Source organism: Engystomops pustulosus, chromosome 9 (genome assembly GCF_040894005.1).
Source record: "Engystomops pustulosus chromosome 9, aEngPut4.maternal, whole genome shotgun sequence".
In the NCBI taxonomy this organism is placed as follows: domain Eukaryota; kingdom Metazoa; phylum Chordata; class Amphibia; order Anura; family Leptodactylidae; genus Engystomops; species Engystomops pustulosus.
This window is the reverse complement of record NC_092419.1, coordinates 67,628,186-67,642,669: the sequence shown is the minus strand read 5'-3', so window position 1 is coordinate 67,642,669 and position 14,484 is coordinate 67,628,186. Positions and strand designations below refer to the sequence as shown.

General features: G+C 45.7%; 7 pseudogenes; all 7 read left to right on the top strand.

Annotated features, from left to right (window-relative positions):
* The first annotated feature begins 12,489 nt into the window (after positions 1-12,489).
* Positions 12,490-12,608, top strand: LOC140093243 (5S ribosomal RNA; annotated as a pseudogene).
* Positions 12,609-12,678: 70 nt separating this feature from the next.
* Positions 12,679-12,797, top strand: LOC140093242 (5S ribosomal RNA; annotated as a pseudogene).
* Positions 12,798-13,056: 259 nt separating this feature from the next.
* On the top strand, positions 13,057-13,175 carry LOC140084291 (5S ribosomal RNA; annotated as a pseudogene).
* A 70-nt stretch (positions 13,176-13,245) lies between these two features.
* On the top strand, positions 13,246-13,364 carry LOC140086044 (5S ribosomal RNA; annotated as a pseudogene).
* Positions 13,365-13,800: 436 nt separating this feature from the next.
* Positions 13,801-13,919, top strand: LOC140085437 (5S ribosomal RNA; annotated as a pseudogene).
* A 70-nt stretch (positions 13,920-13,989) lies between these two features.
* On the top strand, positions 13,990-14,108 carry LOC140098407 (5S ribosomal RNA; annotated as a pseudogene).
* Positions 14,109-14,178: 70 nt separating this feature from the next.
* Positions 14,179-14,297, top strand: LOC140093241 (5S ribosomal RNA; annotated as a pseudogene).
* Positions 14,298-14,484: the final 187 nt, after the last annotated feature.

Genomic DNA, 14,484 nt, shown 5'->3' with positions numbered 1-14,484 from the left:
GAATCCCAAGTTCCGTTGACCTTTTTGAACCTGAAAATTGTGTTAGTTTCTCTATGAGATAGTAAAAGAAGGTTCAAACTGAACAGCTGCTGTCAACGGCCATTCTAAGCTGAATGTGCCTGCTCTCGTCAGATCGCAGCAGCAATGCAGCTTAAGGCTTGGCAAGTACCAGCATGGGAGACTGGCTGGGAATCCCAAGTTCCGTTGACCTTTTTGAACCTGAAAATTGTGTTAGTTTCTCTATAAGATAGTAAAAGAAGGTTCAAATTGAACAGCTGCTGTCAACAGCCATTCTAAGCTGAATGTGCCTGCTCTCGTCAGATCGCAGCAGCAATGCAGCTTAAGGCTTGGCAAGTACCAGCATGGGAGACTGGCTGGGAATCCCAAGTTCTGTTGACCTTTTTGAACCTGAAAATTGTGTTAGTTTCTCTATGAGATAGTAAAAGAAGGTTCAAATTGAACAGCTGCTGTCAACGGCCATTCTAAGCTGAATGTGCCTGCTCTCGTCAGATCGCAGCAGCTTAAGGCTTGGCAAGTACCAGCATGGGAGACTGGCTGGGAATCCCAAGTTCCGTTGACCTTTTTGAACCTGAAAATTGTGTTAGTTTCTCTATGAGATAGTAAAAGAAGGTTCAAATTGAACAGCTGCTGTCAACGGCCATTCTAAGCTGAATGTGCCTGCTCTCGTCAGATCGCAGCAGCAATGCAGCTTAAGACTTGGCAAGTACCAGCATGGGAGACTGGCTGGGAATCCCAAGTTCTGTTGACCTTTTTGAACCTGAAAATTGTGTTAGTTTCTCTATGAGATAGTAAAAGAAGGTTCAAATTGAACAGCTGCTGTCAACGGCCATTCTAAGCTGAATGTGCCTGCTCTCATCAGATCGCAGCAGCTTAAGGCTTGGCAAGTACCAGCATGGGAGACTGGCTGGGAATCCCAAGTTCCGTTGACCTTTTTGAACCTGAAAATTGTGTTAGTTTCTCTATGAGATAGTAAAAGAAGGTTCAAACTGAACAGCTGCTGTCAACGGCCATTCTAAGCTGAATGTGCCTGCTCTCGTCAGATCGCAGCAGCAATGCAGCTTAAGGCTTGGCAAGTAACAGCATGGGAGACTGGCTGGGAATCCCAAGTTCTGTTGACCTTTTTGAACCTGAAAATTGTGTTAGTTTCTCTATGAGATAGTAAAAGAAGGTTCAAATTGAACAGCTGCTGTCAACGGCCATTCTAAGCTGAATGTGCCTGCTCTCGTCAGATCGCAGCAGCATTGCAGCTTAAGGCTTGGCAAGTACCAGCATGGGAGACTGGCTGGGAATCCCAAGTTCCGTTGACCTTTTTGAACCTGAAAATTGTGTTAGTTTCTCTATGAGATAGTAAAAGAAGGTTCAAACTGAACAGCTGCTGTCAACGGCCATTCTAAGCTGAATGTGCCTGCTCTCGTCAGATCGCAGCAGCAATGCAGCTTAAGGCTTGGCAAGTACCAGCATGGGAGACTGGCTGGGAATCACAAGTTCCGTTGATCTTTTTGAACCTGAAAATTGTGTTAGTTTCTCTATGAGATAGTAAAAGAAGGTTCAAATTGAACAGCTGCTGTCAACAGCCATTCTAAGCTGAATGTGCCTGCTCTCGTCAGATCGCAGCAGCTTAAGGCTTGGCAAGTACCAGCATGGGAGACTGGCTGGGAATCCCAAGTTCCATTGACCTTTTTGAACCTGAAAATTGTGTTAGTTTCTCTATGAGATAGTAAAAGAAGGTTCAAATTGAACAGCTGCTGTCAACGGCCATTCTAAGCTGAATGTGCCTGCTCTCGTCAGATCGCAGCAGCAATGCAGCTTAAGGCTTGGCAAGTACCAGCATGGGAGACTGGCTGGGAATCCCAAGTTCCGTTGACCTTTTTGAACCTGAAAATTGTGTTAGTTTTTCTATGAGATAGTAAAAGAAAGTTCAAATTGAACAGCTTCTGTCAACGGCCATTCTAAGCTGAATGTGCCTGCTCTCGTCAGATCGCAGCAGCAATGCAGCTTAAGGCTTAGCAAGTACCAGCATGGGAGACTGGCTGGGAATCCCAAGTTCTGTTGACCTTTTTGAACCTGAAAATTGTGTTAGTTTCTCTATGAGATAGTAAAAGAAGGTTCAAATTGAACAGCTGCTGTCAACGGCCATTCTAAGCTGAATGTGCGTGCTCTCGTCAGATCGCAGCAACAATGCAGCTTAATGCTTGGCAAGTACAAGCATGGGAGACTGGCTGGGAATCCCAAGTTCCGTTGACCTTTTTGAACCTGAAAATTGTTAGTTTCTCTGTCAAAGATGGTAAAAGAAGGTTCAAATTGAACAGCTGCTGGCAGCGGCCATTCTAAGCTGAATGTGCCTGCTCTCGTCAGATCGCAGCAGCAATGCAGCTTAAGGCTTGGCAAGTACCAGCATGGGAGACTGGCTGGGAATCCCAAGTTCCGTTGACCTTTTTGAACCTGAAAATTGTGTTAGTTTCTCTATGAGATAGTAAAAGAAGGTTCAAATTGAACAGCTGCTGTCAACGGCCATTCTAAGCTGAATGTGCCTGCTCTCATCAGATCGCAGCAGCAATGTAGCTTAAGGCTTGGCAAGTACCAGCATGGGAGACTGGCTGGGAATCCCAAGTTCCGTTGACCTTTTTGAACCTGAAAATTGTGTTAGTTTCTCTATGAGATAGTAAAAGAAGGTTCAAATTGAACAGCTGCTGTCAACGGCCATTCTAAGCTGAATGTGCCTGCTCTCGTCAGATCGCAGCAGCAATGCAGCTTAAGGCTTGGCAAGTACCAGCATGGGAGACTGGCTGGGAATCCCAAGTTCCGTTGACCTTTTTGAACCTGAAAATTGTTAGTTTCTCTGTCAAAGATGGTAAAAGAAGGTTCAAATTGAACAGCTGCTGTCAACGGCCATTCTAAGCTGAATGTGCCTGCTCTCGTCAGATCGCAGCAGCAATGTAGCTTAAGGCTTGGCAAGTACCAGCATGGGAGACTGGCTGGGAATCCCAAGTTCCGTTGACCTTTTTGAACCTGAAAATTGTGTTAGTTTCTCTATGAGATAGTAAAAGAAGGTTCAAACTGAACAGCTGCTGTCAACGGCCATTCTAAGCTGAATGTGCCTGCTCTCGTCAGATCGCAGCAGCAATGCAGCCTAAGGCTTGGCAAGTACCAGCAGGGGAGACTGGCTGGGAATCCCAAGTTCCGTTGACCTTTTTGAACCTGAAAATTGTGTTAGTTTCTCTATGAGATAGTAAAAGAAGGTTCAAATTGAACAGCTGCTGTCAACGGCCATTCTAAGCTGAATGTGCCTGCTCTCGTCAGATCGCAGCAGCAATGCAGCTTAAGGCTTGGCAAGTACCAGCATGGGAGACTGGCTGGGAATCCCAAGTTCTGTTGACCTTTTTGAACCTGAAAATTGTGCTAGTTTTTCTATGAGATAGTAAAAGAAGGTTCAAATTGAACAGCTGCTGTCAACAGCCATTCTAAGCTGAATGTGCCTGCTCTCGTCAGATCGCAGCAGCAATGCAGCTTAAGGCTTGGCAAGTACCAGCATGGGAGACTGGCTGGGAATCCCAAGTTCTGTTGACCTTTTTGAACCTGAAAATTGTGTTAGTTTCTCTATGAGATAGTAAAAGAAGGTTCAAACTGAACAGCTGCTGTCAACGGCCATTCTAAGCTGAATGTGCCTGCTCTCGTCAGATCGCAGCAACAATGAAGCTTAAGGCTTGGCAAGTAACAGCATGGGAGACTGGCTGGGAATCCCAAGTTCTGTTGACCTTTTTGAACCTGAAAATTGTGTTAGTTTCTCTATGAGATAGTAAAAGAAGGTTCAAATTGAACAGCTGCTGTCAACGGCCATTCTAAGCTGAATGTGCCTGCTCTCATCAGATCGCAGCAGCTTAAGGCTTGGCAAGTACCAGCATGGGAGACTGGCTGGGAATCCCAAGTTCCGTTGACCTTTTTGAACCTGAAAATTGTGTTAGTTTCTCTATGAGATAGTAAAAGAAGGTTCAAACTGAACAGCTGCTGTCAACGGCCATTCTAAGCTGAATGTGCCTGCTCTCGTCAGATCGCAGCAGCAATGCAGCTTAAGGCTTGGCAAGTACCAGCATGGGAGACTGGCTGGGAATCACAAGTTCCGTTGACCTTTTTGAACCTGAAAATTGTGTTAGTTTCTCTATGAGATAGTAAAAGAAGGTTCAAATTGAACAGCTGCTGTCAACGGCCATTCTAAGCTGAATGTGCCTGCTCTCGTCAGATCGCAGCAGCAATGCAGCTTAAGGCTTGGCAAGTACCAGCATGGGAGACTGGCTGGGAATCCCAAGTTCCGTTGACCTTTTTGAACCTGAAAATTGTGTTAGTTTCTCTATGAGATAGTAAAAGAAGGTTCAAACTGAACAGCTGCTGTCAACGGCCATACTAAGCTGAATGTGCCTGCTCTCGTCAGATCGCAGCAGCAATGCAGCTTAAGGCTTGGCAAGTACCAGCATGGGAGACTGGCTGGGAATCCCAAGTTCCGTTGAGCTTTTTGAACCTGAAAATTGTGTTAGTTTCTCTATAATATAGTAAAAGAAGGTTCAAATTGAACAGCTGCTGTCAACAGCCATTCTAAGCTGAAAGTGCCTGCTCTCGTCAGATCGCAGCAGCAATGCAGCTTAAGGCTTGGCAAGTACCAGCATGGGAGACTGGCTGGGAATCCCAAGTTCTGTTGACCTTTTTGAACCTGAAAATTGTGTTAATTTCTCTATGAGATAGTAAAAGAAGGTTCAAATTGAACAGCTGCTGTCAACGGCCATTCTAAGCTGAATGTGCCTGCTCTCGTCAGATCGCAGCAGCTTAAGGCTTGGCAAGTACCAGCATGGGAGACTGGCTGGGAATCCCAAGTTCCGTTGACCTTTTTGAACCTGAAAATTGTGTTAGTTTCTCTATGAGATAGTAAAAGAAGGTTCAAATTGAACAGCTGCTGTCAACGGCCATTCTAAGCTGAATGTGCCTGCTCTCGTCAGATCGCAGCAGCAATGCAGCTTAAGGCTTGGCAAGTACCAGCATGGGAGACTGGCTGGGAATCCCAAGTTCCATTGACCTTTTTGAACCTGAAAATTGTGTTAGTTTCTCTATGGGATAGTAAAAGAAGGTTCAAATTGAACAGCTGCTGTCAACGGCCATTCTAAGCTGAATGTGCCTGCTCTCGTCAGATCGCAGCAGCATTGCAGCTTAAGGCTTGGCAAGTACCAGCATGGGAGACTGGCTGGGAATCCCAAGTTCTGTTGACCTTTTTGAACCTGAAAATTGTGTTAGTTTCTCTATGAGATAGTAAAAGAAGGTTCAAATTGAACAGCTGCTGTCAACGGCCATTCTAAGCTGAATGTGCCTGCTCTCGTCAGATCGCAGCAGCATTGCAGCTTAAGGCTTGGCAAGTACCAGCATGGGAGACTGGCTGGGAATCCCAAGTTCTGTTGACCTTTTTGAACCTGAAAATTGTGTTAGTTTCTCTATGAGATAGTAAAAGAAGGTTCAAATTGAACAGCTGCTGTCAACGGCCATTCTAAGCTGAATGCGCGTGCTCTTGTCGGATCACAGCAGCGATGCAGCTTAAGGCTTGGCAAGTACCAGCATGGGAGACTGGCTGCGAATTCCAAGTTCCGTTGACCTTTTTGAACCTGAAAATTGTGTTAGTTTCTCTATGAGATAGTAAAAGAAGGTTCAAACTGAACAGCTGCTGTCAACGGCCATTCTAAGCTGAATGTGCCTGCTCTCGTCAGATCGCAGCATCAATGCAGCTTAAGGCTTGGCAAGTACCAGCATGGGAGACTGGCTGGGAATCCCAAGTTCCGTTGACCTTTTTGAACCTGAAAATTGTGTTAGTTTCTCTATGAGATAGTAAAAGAAGGTTCAAATTGAACAGCTGCTGTCAACGGCCATTCTAAGCTGAATGTGCCTGCTCTCGTCAGATCGCAGCAGCAATGCAGCTTAAGGCTTGGCAAGTACCAGCACGGGAGACTGGCTGGGAATCCCAAGTTCCGTTGACCTTTTTGAACCTGAAAATTGTGTTAGTTTCTCTATGAGATAGTAAAAGGAAGTAGAAATTAGGCAGCTGCTGTCAACGGCCATTCTAAGCTGAATGTGCCTGCTCTCGTCAGATCGCAGCATGCAGCTTAATGCTTGGCAAGTACCAGCATGGGAGACTGGCTGGGAATCCCAAGTTCTGTTGACCTTTTTGAACCTGAAAATTGTGTTAGTTTCTCTATGAGATAGTAAAAGAAGGTTCAAATTGAACAGCTGCTGTCAACGGCCATTCTAAGCTGAATGTGCCTGCTCTCGTCAGATCGCAGCAGCAATGCAGCTTAAGGCTTGGCAAGTACCAGCATGGGAGACTGGCTGGGAATCCCAAGTTCCGTTGACCTTTTTGAACCTGAAAATTGTGTTAGTTTCTCTATGGGATAGTAAAAGAAGGTTCAAATTGAACAGCTGCTGTCAACGGCCATTCTAAGCTGAATGTGCCTGCTCTCGTCAGATCGCAGCAGCATTGCAGCTTAAGGCTTGGCAAGTACCAGCATGGGAGACTGGCTGGGAATCCCAAGTTCTGTTGACCTTTTTGAACCTGAAAATTGTGTTAGTTTCTCTATTAGATAGTAAAAGAAGGTTCAAATTGAACAGCTGCTGTCAACGGCCATTCTAAGCTGAATGTGCCTGCTCTCGTCAGATCGCAGCAGCATTGCAGCTTAAGGCTTGGCAAGTACCAGCATGGGAGACTGGCTGGGAATCCCAAGTTCTGTTGACCTTTTTGAACCTGAAAATTGTGTTAGTTTCTCTATGAGATAGTAAAAGAAGGTTCAAATTGAACAGCTGCTGTCAACGGCCATTCTAAGCTGAATGCGCGTGCTCTTGTCGGATCACAGCAGCGATGCAGCTTAAGGCTTGGCAAGTACCAGAATGGGAGACTGGCTGCGAATCCCAAGTTCCGTTGACCTTTTTGAACCTGAAAATTGTGTTAGTTTCTCTATGAGATAGTAAAAGAAGGTTCAAACTGAACAGCTGCTGTCAACGGCCATTCTAAGCTGAATGTGCCTGCTCTCGTCAGATCGCAGCATCAATGCAGCTTAAGGCTTGGCAAGTACCAGCATGGGAGACTGGCTGGGAATCCCAAGTTCCGTTGACCTTTTTGAACCTGAAAATTGTGTTAGTTTCTCTATGAGATAGTAAAAGAAGGTTCAAATTGAACAGCTGCTGTCAACGGCCATTCTAAGCTGAATGTGCCTGCTCTCGTCAGATCGCAGCAGCAATGCAGCTTAAGGCTTGGCAAGTACCAGCACGGGAGACTGGCTGGGAATCCCAAGTTCCGTTGACCTTTTTGAACCTGCAAATTGTGTTAGTTTCTCTATGAGATAGTAAAAGGAAGTAGAAATTAGGCAGCTGCTGTCAACGGCCATTCTAAGCTGAATGTGCCTGCTCTCGTCAGATCGCAGCATGCAGCTTAATGCTTGGCAAGTACCAGCATGGGAGACTGGCTGGGAATCCCAAGTTCTGTTGACCTTTTTGAACCTGAAAATTGTGTTAGTTTCTCTATGAGATAGTTAAAGAAGGTTCAAATTGAACAGCTGCTGTCAACGGCCATTCTAAGCTGAATGTGCCTGCTCTCATCAGATCGCAGCAGCTTAAGGCTTGGCAAGTACCAGCATGGGAGACTGGCTGGGAATCCCAAGTTCCGTTGACCTTTTTGAACCTGAAAATTGTGTTCGTTTCTCTATGAGATAGTAAAAGAAGGTTCAAATTGAACAGCTGCTGTCAACGGCCGTTCTAAGCTGAATGTGCCTGCTCTCGTCAGATGGCAGCAGCAATGCAGCTTAAGGCTTGGCAAGTACCAGCATGGGAGACTGGCTGGGAATCCCAAGTTCCGTTGACCTTTTTGAACCTGAAAATTGTGTTAGTTTTTCTATGAGATAGTAAAAGAAAGTTCAAATTGAACAGCTGCTGTCAACGGCCATTCTAAGCTGAATGTGCCTGCTCTCGTCAGATCGCAGCAGCAATGCAGCTTAAGGCTTGGCAAGTACCAGCATGGGAGACTGGCTGGGAATCCCAAGTTCTGTTGACCTTTTTGAACCTGAAAATTGTGTTAGTTTCTCTATGAGATAGTAAAAGAAGGTTCAAATTGAACAGCTGCTGTCAACGGCCATTCTAAGCTGAATGTGCGTGCTCTCGTCAGATCGCAGCAACAATGCAGCTTAAGGCTTGGCAAGTACAAGCATGGGAGACTGGCTGGGAATCCCAAGTTCCGTTGACCTTTTTGAACCTGAAAATTGTTAGTTTCTCTGTCAAAGATGGTAAAAGAAGGTTCAAATTGAACAGCTGCTGGCAGCGGCCATTCTAAGCTGAATGTGCCTGCTCTCGTCAGATCGCAGCAGCAATGCAGCTTAAGGCTTGGCAAGTACCAGCATGGGAGACTGGCTGGGAATCCCAAGTTCCGTTGACCTTTTTGAACCTGAAAATTGTGTTAGTTTCTCTATGAGATAGTAAAAGAAGGTTCAAATTGAACAGCTGCTGTCAACGGCCATTCTAAGCTGAATGTGCCTGCTCTCATCAGATCGCAGCAGCAATGTAGCTTAAGGCTTGGCAAGTACCAGCATGGGAGACTGGCTGGGAATCCCAAGTTCCGTTGACCTTTTTGAACCTGAAAATTGTGTTAGTTTCTCTATGAGATAGTAAAAGAAGGTTCAAATTGAACAGCTGCTGTCAACGGCCATTCTAAGCTGAATGTGCCTGCTCTCGTCAGATCGCAGCAGCAATGCAGCTTAAGGCTTGGCAAGTACCAGCATGGGAGACTGGCTGGGAATCCCAAGTTCCGTTGACCTTTTTGAACCTGAAAATTGTTAGTTTCTCTGTCAAAGATGGTAAAAGAAGGTTCAAATTGAACAGCTGCTGTCAACGGCCATTCTAAGCTGAATGTGCCTGCTCTCGTCAGATCGCAGCAGCAATGTAGCTTAAGGCTTGGCAAGTACCAGCATGGGAGACTGGCTGGGAATCCCAAGTTCCGTTGACCTTTTTGAACCTGAAAATTGTGTTAGTTTCTCTATGAGATAGTAAAAGAAGGTTCAAACTGAACAGCTGCTGTCAACGGCCATTCTAAGCTGAATGTGCCTGCTCTCGTCAGATCGCAGCAGCAATGCAGCTTAAGGCTTGGCAAGTACCAGCAGGGGAGACTGGCTGGGAATCCCAAGTTCCGTTGACCTTTTTGAACCTGAAAATTGTGTTAGTTTCTCTATGAGATAGTAAAAGAAGGTTCAAATTGAACAGCTGCTGTCAACGGCCATTCTAAGCTGAATGTGCCTGCTCTCGTCAGATCGCAGCAGCAATGCAGCTTAAGGCTTGGCAAGTACCAGCATGGGAGACTGGCTGGGAATCCCAAGTTCTGTTGACCTTTTTGAACCTGAAAATTGTGCTAGTTTTTCTATGAGATAGTAAAAGAAGGTTCAAATTGAACAGCTGCTGTCAACAGCCATTCTAAGCTGAATGTGCCTGCTCTCGTCAGATCGCAGCAGCAATGCAGCTTAAGGCTTGGCAAGTACCAGCATGGGAGACTGGCTGGGAATCCCAAGTTCTGTTGACCTTTTTGAACCTGAAAATTGTGTTAGTTTCTCTATGAGATAGTAAAAGAAGGTTCAAACTGAACAGCTGCTGTCAACGGCCATTCTAAGCTGAATGTGCCTGCTCTCGTCAGATCGCAGCAACAATGAAGCTTAAGGCTTGGCAAGTACCAGCATGGGAGACTGGCTGGGAATCCCAAGTTCTGTTGACCTTTTTGAACCTGAAAATTGTGTTAGTTTCTCTATGAGATAGTAAAAGAAGGTTCAAATTGAACAGCTGCTGTCAACGGCCATTCTAAGCTGAATGTGCCTGCTCTCATCAGATCGCAGCAGCTTAAGGCTTGGCAAGTACCAGCATGGGAGACTGGCTGGGAATCCCAAGTTCCGTTGACCTTTTTGAACCTGAAAATTGTGTTAGTTTCTCTATGAGATAGTAAAAGAAGGTTCAAACTGAACAGCTGCTGTCAACGGCCATTCTAAGCTGAATGTGCCTGCTCTCGTCAGATCGCAGCAGCAATGCAGCTTAAGGCTTGGCAAGTACCAGCATGGGAGACTGGCTGGGAATCACAAGTTCCGTTGACCTTTTTGAACCTGAAAATTGTGTTAGTTTCTCTATGAGATAGTAAAAGAAGGTTCAAATTGAACAGCTGCTGTCAACGGCCATTCTAAGCTGAATGTGCCTGCTCTCGTCAGATCGCAGCAGCAATGCAGCTTAAGGCTTGGCAAGTACCAGCATGGGAGACTGGCTGGGAATCCCAAGTTCCGTTGACCTTTTTGAACCTGAAAATTGTGTTAGTTTCTCTATGAGATAGTAAAAGAAAGTAGAAATTAGGCAGCTGCTGTCAACGGCCATTCTAAGCTGAATGTGCCTGCTCTCGTCAGATCGCAGCAGCAATGCAGCTTAAGGCTTGGCAAGTACCAGCATGGGAGACTGGCTGGGAATCCCAAGTTCCGTTGACCTTTTTGAACCTGAAAATTGTGTTAGTTTCTCTATGAGATAGTAAAAGAAGGTTCAAACTGAACAGCTGCTGTCAACGGCCATTCTAAGCTGAATGTGCCTGCTCTCGTCAGATCGCAGCAGCAATGCAGCTTAAGGCTTGGCAAGTACCAGCATGGGAGACTGGCTGGGAATCCCAAGTTCCGTTGACCTTTTTGAACCTGAAAATTGTGTTAGTTTCTCTATAATATAGTAAAAGAAGGTTCAAATTGAACAGCTGCTGTCAACAGCCTCTCTAAGCTGAAAGTGCCTGCTCTCGTCAGATCGCAGCAGCAATGCAGCTTAAGGCTTGGCAAGTACCAGCATGGGAGACTGGCTGGGAATCCCAAGTTCTGTTGACCTTTTTGAACCTGAAAATTGTGTTAATTTCTCTATGAGATAGTAAAAGAAGGTTCAAATTGAACAGCTGCTGTCAACGGCCATTCTAAGCTGAATGTGCCTGCTCTCGTCAGATCGCAGCAGCTTAAGGCTTGGCAAGTACCAGCATGGGAGACTGGCTGGGAATCCCAAGTTCCGTTGACCTTTTTGAACCTGAAAATTGTGTTAGTTTCTCTATGAGATAGTAAAAGAAGGTTCAAATTGAACAGCTGCTGTCAACGGCCATTCTAAGCTGAATGTGCCTGCTCTCGTCAGATCGCAGCAGCAATGCAGCTTAAGGCTTGGCAAGTACCAGCATGGGAGACTGGCTGGGAATCCCAAGTTCCGTTGACCTTTTTGAACCTGAAAATTGTGTTAGTTTCTCTATGGGATAGTAAAAGAAGGTTCAAATTGAACAGCTGCTGTCAACGGCCATTCTAAGCTGAATGTGCCTGCTCTCGTCAGATCGCAGCAGCATTGCAGCTTAAGGCTTGGCAAGTACCAGCATGGGAGACTGGCTGGGAATCCCAAGTTCTGTTGACCTTTTTGAACCTGAAAATTGTGTTAGTTTCTCTATGAGATAGTAAAAGAAGGTTCAAATTGAACAGCTGCTGTCAACGGCCATTCTAAGCTGAATGTGCCTGCTCTCGTCAGATCGCAGCAGCATTGCAGCTTAAGGCTTGGCAAGTACCAGCATGGGAGACTGGCTGGGAATCCCAAGTTCTGTTGACCTTTTTGAACCTGAAAATTGTGTTAGTTTCTCTATGAGATAGTAAAAGAAGGTTCAAATTGAACAGCTGCTGTCAACGGCCATTCTAAGCTGAATGCGCGTGCTCTTGTCGGATCACAGCAGCGATGCAGCTTAAGGCTTGGCAAGTACCAGCATGGGAGACTGGCTGCGAATCCCAAGTTCCGTTGACCTTTTTGAACCTGAAAATTGTGTTAGTTTCTCTATGAGATAGTAAAAGAAGGTTCAAACTGAACAGCTGCTGTCAACGGCCATTCTAAGCTGAATGTGCCTGCTCTCGTCAGATCGCAGCATCAATGCAGCTTAAGGCTTGGCAAGTACCAGCATGGGAGACTGGCTGGGAATCCCAAGTTCCGTTGACCTTTTTGAACCTGAAAATTGTGTTAGTTTCTCTATGAGATAGTAAAAGGAAGTAGAAATTAGGCAGCTGCTGTCAACGGCCATTCTAAGCTGAATGTGCCTGCTCTCGTCAGATCGCAGCATGCAGCTTAATGCTTGGCAAGTACCAGCATGGGAGACTGGCTGGGAATCCCAAGTTCTGTTGACCTTTTTGAACCTGAAAATTGTGTTAGTTTCTCTATGAGATAGTAAAAGAAGGTTCAAATTGAACAGCTGCTGTCAACGGCCATTCTAAGCTGAATGTGCCTGCTCTCGTCAGATCGCAGCAGCAATGCAGCTTAAGGCTTGGCAAGTACCAGCATGGGAGACTGGCTGGGAATCCCAAGTTCCGTTGACCTTTTTGAACCTGAAAATTGTGTTAGTTTCTCTATGGGATAGTAAAAGAAGGTTCAAATTGAACAGCTGCTGTCAACGGCCATTCTAAGCTGAATGTGCCTGCTCTCGTCAGATCGCAGCAGCATTGCAGCTTAAGGCTTGGCAAGTACCAGCATGGGAGACTGGCTGGGAATCCCAAGTTCTGTTGACCTTTTTGAACCTGAAAATTGTGTTAGTTTCTCTATGAGATAGTAAAAGAAGGTTCAAATTGAACAGCTGCTGTCAACGGCCATTCTAAGCTGAATGTGCCTGCTCTCGTCAGATCGCAGCAGCATTGCAGCTTAAGGCTTGGCAAGTACCAGCATGGGAGACTGGCTGGGAATCCCAAGTTCTGTTGACCTTTTTGAACCTGAAAATTGTGTTAGTTTCTCTATGAGATAGTAAAAGAAGGTTCAAATTGAACAGCTGCTGTCAACGGCCATTCTAAGCTGAATGCGCGTGCTCTTGTCGGATCACAGCAGCGATGCAGCTTAAGGCTTGGCAAGTACCAGCATGGGAGACTGGCTGCGAATCCCAAGTTCCGTTGACCTTTTTGAACCTGAAAATTGTGTTAGTTTCTCTATGAGATAGTAAAAGAAGGTTCAAACTTAACAGCTGCTGTCAACGGCCATTCTAAGCTGAATGTGCCTGCTCTCGTCAGATCGCAGCATCAATGCAGCTTAAGGCTTGGCAAGTACCAGCATGGGAGACTGGCTGGGAATCCCAAGTTCCGTTGACCTTTTTGAACCTGAAAATTGTGTTAGTTTCTCTATGAGATAGTAAAAGAAGGTTCAAATTGAACAGCTGCTGTCAACGGCCATTCTAAGCTGAATGTGCCTGCTCTCGTCAGATCGCAGCAGCAATGCAGCTTAAGGCTTGGCAAGTACCAGCACGGGAGACTGGCTGGGAATCCCAAGTTCCGTTGACCTTTTTGAACCTGAAAATTGTGTTAGTTTCTCTATGAGATAGTAAAAGGAAGTAGAAATTAGGCAGCTGCTGTCAACGGCCATTCTAAGCTGAATGTGCCTGCTCTCGTCAGATCGCAGCATGCAGCTTAATGCTTGGCAAGTACCAGCATGGGAGACTGGCTGGGAATCCCAAGTTCTGTTGACCTTTTTGAACCTGAAAATTGTGTTAGTTTCTCTATGAGATAGTTAAAGAAGGTTCAAATTGAACAGCTGCTGTCAACGGCCATTCTAAGCTGAATGTGCCTGCTCTCATCAGATCGCAGCAGCTTAAGGCTTGGCAAGTACCAGCATGGGAGACTGGCTGGGAATCCCAAGTTCCGTTGACCTTTTTGAACCTGAAAATTGTGTTCGTTTCTCTATGAGATAGTAAAAGAAGGTTCAAATTGAACAGCTGCTGTCAACGGCCGTTCTAAGCTGAATGTGCCTGCTCTCGTCAGATCGCAGCAGCAATGCAGCTTAAGGCTTGGCAAGTACCAGCATGGGAGACTGGCTGGGAATCCCAAGTTCCGTTGACCTTTTTGAACCTGAAAATTGTGTTAGTTTCTCTATGGGATAGTAAAAGAAGGTTCAAATTGAACAGCTGCTGTCAACGGCCATTCTAAGCTGAATGTGCCTGCTCTCGTCAGATCGCAGCAGCATTGCAGCTTAAGGTTTGGCAAGTACCAGCATGGGAGACTGGCTGGGAATCCCAAGTTCTGTTGACCTTTTTGAACCTGAAAATTGTGTTAGTTTCTCTATGAGATAGTAAAAGAAGGTTCAAATTGAACAGCTGCTGTCAACGGCCATTCTAAGCTGAATGTGCCTGCTCTCGTCAGATCGCAGCAGCATTGCAGCTTAAGGCTTGGCAAGTACCAGCATGGGAGACTGGCTGGGAATCCCAAGTTCTGTTGACCTTTTTGAACCTGAAAATTGTGTTAGTTTCTCTATGAGATAGTAAAAGAAGGTTCAAATTGAACAGCTGCTGTCAACGGCCATTCTAAGCTGAATGCGCGTGCTCTTGTCGGATCACAGCAGCGATGCAGCTTAAGGCTTGGCAAGTACCAGCATGGGAGACTGGCTGCGAATCCCAAGTTCCGTTGA